The sequence below is a fragment of the Hyaena hyaena genome, unplaced genomic scaffold (assembly GCF_003009895.1).
Source record: "Hyaena hyaena isolate Hyena2069 unplaced genomic scaffold, ASM300989v1 scaffold_149, whole genome shotgun sequence".
NCBI lineage: Eukaryota > Metazoa > Chordata > Mammalia > Carnivora > Hyaenidae > Hyaena > Hyaena hyaena.
The window spans coordinates 2,896,901-2,909,069 of NW_024080781.1; positions in this window are offsets into that span (position 1 = coordinate 2,896,901).

The following is a 12,169-nucleotide window of genomic DNA, read 5'->3' on the forward strand; positions in this document are numbered from 1 at the left end:
CCAGTAAAAAACAAGGTAACACAGAAGGGAATAGAGAGTAACTGAAGTAAATATGTTAGTGAAATAAGAATAAAGTCTTTTTGTGTTGTGTTATATGTGTATATGTATCTGTAAATCCATGATGATGACAACATAAAGGACAACAAAGGGGCAAACAGAAATAAATGAATATAGCTTTAGCATTGTCAAGAGGGTTTTAATAGTACCACTTATACTATCATAAATCAAGGATTCATTTTTATTTTTTAAAATTTTTTCCTTTTTTTTTAATGTTTATTTCTGAAAGAGAGAGACAGCGTGAGCAGGGGAGGGTCAGAGAGAGAGGGAGACACAGAATCTGAAGCAGGCTCTAGGCTCTGAGCTGTCAGCACAGAGTCCGATGCAGGGCTTGAACCCACGAACCATGAGATCATGACCTGAGCGAAGTCGGACGCTTAACCGACTGAGCCACCCTGGCCCCCCTCCTTTTTTAATAGTTTATTGTCAAGTTGGTTTCCATATAACACCCAGTGCTCATCCCCACAAGTGCCCTCCTGTGTAGTTTTGGTTTCAGGAGTAGAATTTAGTGATTCATCATGTACATATAACATATTTTTAAAAATAGACATAACCACTAACTAAAACAAAGCTGATATACCTACACTATCATCAGAAAAGTAGCCTGTAGAGTATGAAATTCTAGTACATGTATAAAAAGATTTATAAATTTATATCAAAGATGCAATCCACTAGTAACAAGTAACAACTATAAATGTATATGTATCTAATAAAAGAACTCCAAAATACATTACGTTAAAATTTGACAAAACTAAAGGGAGACTAGCAAACCTATAATTAAAATGGGAAAAAAATGTATCCTACTAAATAACTGAAAAGCCACATTACACTCACAAAATATTTTAAAAAGTTATTTCTTAAAGAAATAACATTATCATATTACAGTTTCAACAAATATGAAAAAGGATTGAAAGATTTCAAGGTATTTAAATAAAATCAAACTAAAACAATGAACAATTTAATTATTGCCAAACTATTTGGAAAATAAAGAATATATTATTCATTTTTTTTTTTAGACAAAGAGAAACAGAGCATGAGTCGGGGAGGGGCAGTGAGAGAGGGAGACACAGCTGAGCTGTCAGCACAGAGCCCGATGCGGGGCTCAAACCCGTGAACTGTGAGATCATGACCTGAGCCGAAGTCAAATGCTTAACCAACTGAGCCACCTAGGCACCCCTGTCCAATTTTTAAACTTTTAAAAAATATGTTCTAATTTCAATTGGAATAAAGTAGAATACCTTTAGTGAAAAGTATACAAATTAAAATGTACAACTTAATCAAGAAGTGTTTTTTAAAAAATGAATACACAGGGGCGCTGGGTGGCTCAGTCGGGTAAGCGTCCAACTTGGGCTCAGGTCATGATCTTGGAGTCCGTGGGTTCCAGCCCCGTGTTGGGCTCTGTGCTCACAGCTCAGAGCCTGGAGCCTGCTTCAGATCCTGTGTCTCCCTCTCTCCCTGCCCCTCCCCCACCTATGCTCTGTTTCTCTCTTTCTCAAAAATTAATAAACGTTAGGGGCGCCTGGGTGGCTTAGTCGGATAAGCGTCCGACTTTCGCTTAGGTCTTGATCTCGCGATTCGTGGGTTCGAGCCCCGCGTCAGGCTCTGTGCTGGCTGCCAGCTCAGAGCCTGGAGCCTGTTTCAGCCTGTGACTCCCTCTCTCTCTGACCCTCACCTGCTCACGCTGTCTCTCGCTTTCTCTCCTAGAAAAAAATAAAATATTAAAAAAAATAAATAAATAAACGTTAAAAAATTTTAAAAATAAATAAATGAATAAATGAATACACATGTAACCAGCACTTAAATCAGGCAAGAGAATATTACCAGAAGTTTCATTGTGCCTTAGGAATACATTTTAGTAACTGAATGGTCACAGGAGAAATCACTGTTGATATTAGATTAAAATTTGAACTAAATAATAAAATATGACCTATCAAAATTTATGGAATTCACTAAAACTAACCTTAGAAATAGTTTACATCTTAAATTTGTATTAGTGAAAAAATGGCAGAAAATCAATGATCCATCTCCATCTCATCCAAAATATCTATCTCAAGAAGCTATAAAAAATAAAACAGGGAAAGCAGCAGAAAAGCTTTGACAAAAATAAGTAGAGATATTAATGAAATGGAACAAAACATACAATAGAGAAGAAAAGCAAAACATTGGTTCCTTCATGAACTGATAAAACTGATAAGGTCTTTAACAAAAAGACAAATAAAAGAAAATAAAAGAAATTATTTTTAATATAAAAAATGATAGTGGATAATGAAGGCATCACTACAAATTATAAAAGTATAAAAGCATTATGAGAGGTATTATGCATAGCTTTCTCATAATAAATATTAAACTTGTTAAATAAAAAATGTTCATCTTTCTTTTCTATCTTTAAAAGATTTTTTCCAGCTTTATTATGGTAGGATTACCAAATAAAAATTTCATATATTTAGGTTGTACAATGTGGTATTTTGATATACATATACATTGTGAAATACCACAATCAAATTAATGACCATATCCACCATCTTACATAGTTATTCTTTCTTTTTATGATAAGAACTTTTGTGACCTATTGTCTCAGAAAATTTTGAGTATAAAATGTATTATTATTAATTATATATCATGCTATACATTAGGTTTTTAGAACTCATTCATCTTGTAATGTAAGTGTGTATACTCTGACATATGTCTCTTTTCCTCATCATGAGATGAGCGCCTATTAATTATCATCCTACTCTGTTACTAGGAGTTTGGTGTTTTTACATTTACATTTTAAATTTACATTTAAATTCACATATAAGTGAAATTATGCAATATTTGTCTTTCTGTGGTGGCTTATTTCACTTAGCATAATGTCCTACAGGTTTATCCACATTGCTACAAATGGTGGGATTTCCTTCTTTTTAAAGACTGCATATATATATTATTATATATATAATATATATGCACATATGTAATATATGTTATTTTTTGGAGAAAGGACAAAGGCTGGTATCTACCGCTATGCAATCTTGCTGATGCCCCTAGTTAATATCAATAAATTTACAGAAAATACAATTACTATAACTAACACCACAAGAAAAACAAAATTTGAGGAGTCCTATATGTATTGTTATAATTAAATTTGTAATTAAAATTTTCCCACAAAGCAATGGCTTTTGGTGAATTCTTTCAAACATTTAAGAAGAGTAAAATCTTGGGGCACCTGGGTGACTCAGTCGGTTAAGAGTCCGACTTCCGCTCGGGGCAGGGTCTCGTGGTTCGTGGGTTCGAGCCCTGCATCAGGTTCTGTGCAGGCAGCTCAGAGCCTGAAAGCGGTTTCAGATTCTGTGTCTCCCTCTCTCTCTGCCTCTCCCCAGCTCATGCTCTGTCTCTCTGTCTCAAAAATAAATTTTAAAAAATATATAAAAAAAGAATAAAATCAAACATAGATAAAGAAATAGAGGAAACACTTTCTAACATGTTTATGAGTCCGACTTAAATCTATATACAAAAAAGCTGACAAGGACACTATAAGAAATGAATATTAGGGGTGCCTGGATGACTCAGTCAGTTAAGCATCCTACTTCAGCTCAGGTCATGGTCTCACCATCTGAGTTTGAGCTCCAAGGTGGGGTCTGTGCTGACAGCCCGGAACCTGAAGCCTGCTTTGAATTCTGTGCCCCTCTGTCTCTGCCCCTCCCCCACTCATACTCTGTCTCTCTCTTTCTCTCAAAAATGAATAAATGTTAAAAAGTTTTTTAAAAAGTAATAAATATTAATGGCTAAGCTCTTCCTGAATATAGATGAGAAGTCACAAAAAAAATTTAGTTAAGAGATTCCAGGAAAATATAAAAACAGGGTAGGAAACTGTGATGAAGTCAGCTTTTGTCAGTGATTAAAAGTTACTTTAATATTTGAAAAATTATCAATAAAATTAACCAGCTTCACTCTAACAGGAGAAAAAACAAATAATTGTTTTATTAGTTGTAGAATAAACATTTAATAAAATTACTCTTTCATGATAAAAATTCATAGCAAAAGAGGAAATTAAAAGCTTTTTTTTTTTTTTTTTTACTGATTGAGCATTAACCAAAAGCTTATAGCAAATATTATGTTTAAAAATCACATGTTAAACCTTACCTGGCAAATCTAAACATAAAGTTTTTACTAAACACTGTATACTAGGGAAATTAAGTTAAAAATATTCAAAAACAAAATCCAGTATTGATGGATAATAACTTATTTTAAAATTTATTTTGAGAAAGAGAGAGAGAGTGGGAGAGGGGCAGAGAGAGAGGGAGAGAGAGGATCCCAAGCAGGCTCTGTGACATCAGCACAGAACCTGACACGTGGGGCTCGAACTCACCAACTGGAGATCATGACCTGAGCCAAAATCAAGAGTCAGACGCCTAAGCAACTGAGTCACACAGGTACCTCAATAACATATTTTTTAATGTAGAAAATCCCAAAGGAAATTGAGAATGTTAAAATTTATACCTAAACTTAGCAAATCCCCAGTGAAGAGGTCTACATAAAGTCAACTGTGTTCTGTTTACTAGCAAAAATTTGAAAATGAAACTTAGAAATTATACAATTTTGCTTCTAGTTCTGGAAGAACAGAGTAGATATATTTCACCATATATGCCATGGGAAAATATATGAAACAAACATTAGAGGACTTTAAAATATGATGAGAAAGAAGGCTGGGCTCTTTTGAGACCCCGGGACTCAGGAGTGAGTTTCCTATTTTGTGCTGGTTTGTTACTGTTTGTTAATTTCTTGTTTTTTATTTCTACATATCACAGTGTAGTTGATAAAGAGGTTTTTTTGCAGCCTGGATATACTATAGGCACTAACCACACACACACACACACACACACACACACACACATACATACAAGCTATGCTTTTTTAAAGTTCTTCCTGTAAGACTGGTAGAGGCTCAGCCCTGGAATGACAAAGTTTTGACTATGCCAGCTCTACTCCGCCCAAAGTGAGCAGAACTCTGACTTCCATTTCACCTATATAGTGAAGAGATATTTCTGTCTCTTGGTTGGTGGGCATGTATAGAGGCTTTGTGTGTAAGCAGACTTACTACCATTCCAAGATGGCAGTAAGGAGACAGTTTCGTTCTCAACCAGTTGGCATGCACAGTGGCTGTGAAGGGTAGACCCTGACTACAATCACATATAAGCATCAAGGATATAGCTGGGGTTCTATATCTTCCTGGCCAGAGGTTATCTACAGAGATTATGTGTGTGAAGACAGCCCAGATTACCACCCTGGTTTGTCAGTGATGAACTTTAAATAGAAATCTGCGTCTCATGTAATAATACTGAAAATACCTGGGATATAATAAAAAGAAAATTATTCATCATACATCAAACTGATTCAAATAAAGGAGAACAATCAACAGATACTAACATTGAGATGGCACAGATTATCTGATAAGGATTTTTAAATGTTATCAGAAAAAAAATTCAATGAAAATTTATGAACACTCTTAGAATATGTGAAAAAATAGAAATTCTCACAAAAGAAAGAAAACATATAAAGAGCAAGCAAATAAAAATTTAAGAACAAATAACATTATAAATGCAAGTTTTTTAGAACTCACTGGGAGGAATCAAGAGGAAAGGAAAAAAATTAGTAAACTTGAAGATATATCAGTAAAATTATTCAGTCTTAACAACAGAGAGAAGATAGATTAAAACAAATGAATAGAACCTCAGAGGTGTGTAGCACAATTTAAAAAAAAATCTTACCTCTATGTCATCAGAATCCCAAAAGGTGAAAGAGTTTGGAGGTAAAAAAAAAATCAAATATCAAAAACTAAATACCTAATTTAGTGAAATACATAAAACTAGATTCAAGAGGGTTAGTGAACCCCAAAAGAGGATAAACTAATGAAGATGTTGATGATAATAACAATAAAACCAACTGCCAGACACATCAGACACATCAAAACTTCCAAAAATTAAAAACAAAGAAATAAACTTAAAATTGGCTGAAGAAAAACAATGTATTACTTATCATGCCTAAAATATTCAAAGAATTCATACAAATCAATGAAAAACTGCAACTCAAAAGATGTCTTTAAATTTAAATTGACATGTCAACAACAAAAGATCATTCAAATAACTGATAAATACGTGAAGAAGTATGCATGTTTAGGAGTGATGAGAAAGATGTCAATGCATCTTTTTAAAATTTTTCTACTGTTTTGTTTATTTCTGAGAAAGAGAGAGGGGCAGCATGAGCAGGGGAGGTTCAGAGAGAGAGGGAGACAGAATCCAAAGCAGGCTCCAGGTTCTGAGCTAGCTGACTCAGAAAAGAGTCCAACATGGGGCTCGAATCCACCAACTGTGAGATCATGACCTGAGCTAAAGTCAGACGCTCAACCGACTGAGCCACCCAGGCATCCCCCAGTGCATCTTTTAAAATGGCCAAATTAAGGGGCACTTGGGTAGCTCAGTTGGTTAAGTGTCCTACTCTTGATTTCGGTTCAGGTCAGGATGTCCGGGTTCATGAGTTCAACCCTCGCATTGGGATATGCACTGCCAGCACAGAGCCTGCTTGAGATTCTCCGTCTCCTGTCCCTTTGACTCTTCTCCATTTGCTTTCTCTCTCTCTCAAAATAAATAATAAAACATTTAAAATAATAATAAAAGAAATAAAATGTCCAAATTAAATATTCAAAATGAGGAGTATTGATAAATTGGTGCAGAAATTAAAACTCTCATATGCTGTCACTGTTAGTGTTCATTGGTACAACATGGTAAACTCTGACAGTATCTACCAAAGCTGTTCATATGCATATGTCACAATCCTGTCATTTATCCCTTTGCATATATCTAACAGGTATGTACCCACCTGTCATCAAAGAGTATGCAAAAGAAAATTCACAGCAGCACTATTCTTAACACCTTAAAACTTCAAACAAGTCACATCTCTATCAAATGATTAAATAAATTACATACTAATGGAACTGAGTACTATATGGAAATGAGATAAAAATAATAGATAAAATAGATACAAATAATCTATTGTAAGTGTGGGCTTCTGAAGTATGGTAATAGTCTCTTTATCAGAGTGCTGGCAAAGTGGCTGGGTTCACTACACCAGGATTCACTTCAGTGAGTTTACTTTATACTTTATGGATACTTTGAAGTTACCCTTATTTACTCACAAAATTATCAGTCAATCTCTAATATCAATTTCAAAGTTTCAGAATTGAAGTACTGACAAATTAGTATGTTAGGTTATAGAAAGAAGGAATAAAATATTAGATGTGCTGAAAGGTAGAAAGGTTTATAAAATATATTTTCTATTTCAACTTTAATAATTTTTTAAGAAAAATATCGAGGAAGATATTAATGTAACCTGGGTTAAAGACAATCAGTGTTCTAGTTAAGTAAGTTTTATCACTTATGTTGATTCTTAGAATCCCTTTTGGAGAAACTCTAGTATCACTCAATCTGTGTTAAAACACTTGGAATTAAGGCTTAACTTTTTATATTTTATGGCAAGTCATTTGTTGACCATATGAAGACAGGTTTGTCAGTATTTTTTGATGATCTAACAAGAAGTGAATTTGACATCTTTGTGAACTTTTATTCATCATTATCCCAATTGCTTTTTCTAATGAATTTTTTAAATTGCCGTTTTTTTCAGAAATATTCCAAGGCATAAATCTTCATCAAAATAAATTCAGTGTTTGTTAAGGAAAGAAGAGAATACTACAATTTTCAGAACATATACCGGAGCCAAAATTGCTTCGGGTGAAGGCAGCATGTGTTGTTTTCTCTGGACAGAGTTGAGATTTAACTGAAATTCACCCCGATGTTTTCCTATATTTCTATATTAACATTAAAATGCTGTCAAATGTTACTCTCAAAAATTTATATTCAGTTTTCATTGAGACCATTGTAATAGTATTTTTTTACTTTCTTGCCAATCCTATTAATATAGTCATTTTGCCCCTCAAAGTTACATATATACATAGTTCAAAAAAATCATAGTATTAAAGAGGCTATAGGGGGAAATAGAAGCCTCCTGTCCCATTGTATATTATCCCAGTTCCTGCTTTCAACTCTTTTAGCCAGCATTTATTTCTTACCAGATTTTTTTAAATGTTTGTTTATTTTAAGAGAGAGACAGACAGCATGGGCTAGGGAGGGACAGAGACGGAGACACAGAATCTGAAGGCAGGCTCCAGGCTCCAAGCTGTCAGCACAGAGTTTAACCTGGGGCTCAAACCCACAAACTGGGAGATCGTGACCTGAGCTGAAGTCAGCTGCTCCACTGACTGAGCCACCCAGGCGCCCCAAGCATTTATTTATATATTTCTAAATCACATAATGTTGTTACCTATTTTTTTTCATTTTAGCTATAACTTGATTTTCCTAGTGTAGAAAATAGTCATTTAGTTCTTGACCCAACTTCAGCACACTTTTCTCCAGTATAGTAGCACAATTTGTAATTCTTTTTCTGCTCAGATTCAAGCTCATCAAGAAATCCCTGACTGTGGTTCTTAAATGGTTCTCCCATTCTCAGATTTATCCCACACCTTGTTTCTTCTTTCTGCTTTCTCCCTATAAAGACGCTGATATCATGAAGATCTTGTGGCTTTTGGTGGGTTATTACCACTTGCTTGTATTTGGGAACTTTAGAGTTTGTAGGGAAACTTCTTGCCCAGTGTTGTTATAAACGTACATGGGTTGGGGAGTTTGTAAGGTCATTGCTCTGTCTGTTTTTATGTGGTGATTTGGAAAGGTACAACATCTCTTCTGCCATCTCCACTACCATGCCACCTGTCAAGTACCCCGAGACTTATATATAAAGCTGAGATAATAACACATGTTACTACTTAATAACCATATAACAATTAACTTAGAAGATCATTAATAACAATGAATGCCATTATTAAGGAAAACAGGATAAATCACTGAAATGGACCTTTATATAACAAAAAGTAATTTTTTCCAACGAAGACTTATGTGATCATTACAGCCGAGGTAAGTGATCATTACAGCCGAGGTAAATTTTTTTCACTGTAATTCATCTTCTGGAATTTGCCACATGATGACTTGGATAATTGTCACATATAGACATAATTTATGTTCTCCTCTCAATTGTATGCTCATGTACTGCAGTGACTGCATGTTCTTTATTATCATATTGACCCCCTAGCACTAAGCAAAAGTGGTACTAATGCTGACTGGTAAATGTCTGTTGAATGAGTTAACAAATAAATGAACACATGAGTTGATTAAATATGATTTTTCTTTGATTAATAGAAAATTCTCACATATCTATAGACAGGTTATCTATATGTCTTAGAGTTATCTTGTGTGAAAATCTAAAAGCATGTTAGTGAAGTATTTTCTTCATTGATATACGACCTCCTCTCTGCTCTGAGTACAGAGATTCCCCAACAATTGGATAAGTGCTATGTACCAGAGAAGAATTAAGAGAAGAGAGAACTTGGAGTACTCTATTTTCTTCCCCGAGACAATTATAGAACAAGACTGAGTCTGAAATTAGATTGTGGAAGCAGGCTCCTTTGCGGTTCGACCTATGTCAGATCTTCACAGTGTGGCTGTATTATTATTCTGTTCAAAGTAAACTCTCACCCCATCAAATACACAGATAATTACATATATGTCTAAAATGTTACCCTTACTGGCTATGATAAATTAATTCCCCATTGTGTAATGGTTGAGATTAATCACTTCTTCCTTGTGATCAGTCAAAGGAAGACTGTTACTACCATCCTTAATTTAAAAATTGGCTAGTTTATTATTCTGCATACTCATCAGGCAGGCTAAAATAAAGAAAAAAGAAAAGGAAGCACCTGGACTCTCAGGGAAAGGTCGATGATGCTGCTATATAAGGGATATGGAATGTAAATGAACCCATTTATCATGATCGAAACATTTTAAGGAATTTGGAAAGAGAGAATATGGCAACCAGAAAGGGCTTTAGAACTATTTTGTAAAAAATATTTATAGTTCATATTTTGAGGCTCAGAATGAGTAAGTAATCAAGCCAAAATTTCACATGGAGGCTGAACTGAAACTAGAATCTAAGCCTCCTGTTCCATGTTTTTTTCCCCTTCAGTTTTTGAATTGTCCCATAGCAAATATGTTTTGATTAAACTTCTGGTCTAAATTATTCATGCCTGAAAACCAGACATGGAATATTCCAGGAAAAAAAGCAAAAACAAAAATAAAAACTTCTACAGCAGTCAGATAACAAACAGTGTGATAAAGCCCACTGAGTTTGAAAAGAATGCTAATTGAGAGGTGGCATGCGATTGACATGTGCCATCTATGCCTCCCACTTTGCTCTCAATTATAAAACTCAACATCTCTCTGAAATGTTCCAATTGTTAGACAGAAAATTCTACTAACTATAATTCTCAAACGGCATCACTTACAATTATCTTTATCACACTTATTCCCAAAATACAGCAAGTAATTCTATCATCCCCGGCTCCAGGCATAGACCTAGACAGCAGTAGTTAGTTACAGTTCATATGTATTTTCTCTTGATTTTTATCACTTCTTTTAACAGATGTTTTATATGTGTAGCATAAACCTCATGAGTTTGAAATCTAAAAAGACAGATTCTTTCAGCTTTAAAAACAATTATCATTCCACTCATAAAGATCATGATTATTTGGCATACTTGTGACCACTAAAAAAATGCTATTTTAAAGGAGAATACTTACTTTTAAAATCTCAATTAAAGTTTAAAATTTACAAAACAGTTAAAATATTATTCTGTATTTTAAGGTAAGTTATTAAACTGGATAATTTATGCCATTAAAATATTGCACAAATGAAATGATCTATGATTCATTACGGTTTTATTTGTTTTTCTTAACACTATCTTTAAATGTTTCTTCAACTCATTTCTATTTTAGAATTGACCATATTATTTTTATAGCCCAGAAAAAACAGTAAATATACCTTTCTTGATAAAGATTAATTTTGAAAGAATTTACATCATTTTCCTTTTCTTTTTCTTGTTTTTAATTTTTTTCATTCAAATTGGATTCCCTTAAATTCAAAAGTACAAGTAAATAAAGTGAACATTAAAATTTATGCTACTCTCACTTTCCAAATTTCCAATCTATAAATAATCAAAATTGACATTTTTATAGGTATACTTAAATGTTGTAATCATAAGCAAACATGTATGACTCTTCCCTACAAGTGGAATCCTACTATACATGAATCTATAACTTGGTAATCCACTTATCTCTACTTTGAGGACAACTTTATTGGCGTGACCTCATTTTTTATCTCAACAGCAGGCAAACTTTTAACTCGAATTTAACTGCAGCTAAATGTAAGCTGTTGAATATACTTTTATGAGAAGAGCACAGTAATGGGGATAGTATAACAATTAGATAGAAGTCTCAGTTTAGTTGACCATACTTTCCATTTTGGAAAACTGACTGGATTTGGAATAATGATGGTTAAAAAGATCACTTTACATCATAAACACTAATGCTAAACTATCTCTTTCCCAAATCTAAATTGATGTATTTTATGTTGTATCTGTGTTCCCTTTTGAATTTCCTGTGGTTCTTCAGATAATATTAACCTCATCACTAAAATCAGAGACCCAGTCAATGGTTTACTACAATCAAATATGGAGCTCACAGGGGCGCCTGGATGGCTCAGTAGGTTGAGCCACTGGGCTCTTGATTTCGTTTCGGGTCATGATCTCATGGTTTGTTGGACTGATTGAGCTCTGTGCTGACAGCACAGAGCCTGCTTGGGGTTCTCTCCCTCTTCCTGCCCCTCCACATATTGTGCTCACTCTCTCTCTCTCTCTCAAATAAAATTTTTTAAAAAGAAAGAAATGTATCTCACAAAAACATAGGAGACAGTGTCACTGATGAAAGAAGATGCAGTGAAAAATGCTTTCATCTTTCAGAGTTGCAGGAAATATTTGACATCTTATTAATATATTTGTCAGGAAAAAAAAGGAGAAAAGAAAATCAGGCATTAGGGCATTAGTGGATGGACCAACTGGTGTGCTTAAGCACTCTTTTCACTTTTATTGTGAGGAGAATTTGCTAATGGCCAGATAATCTGGCAACTACTTAATGGCTGGC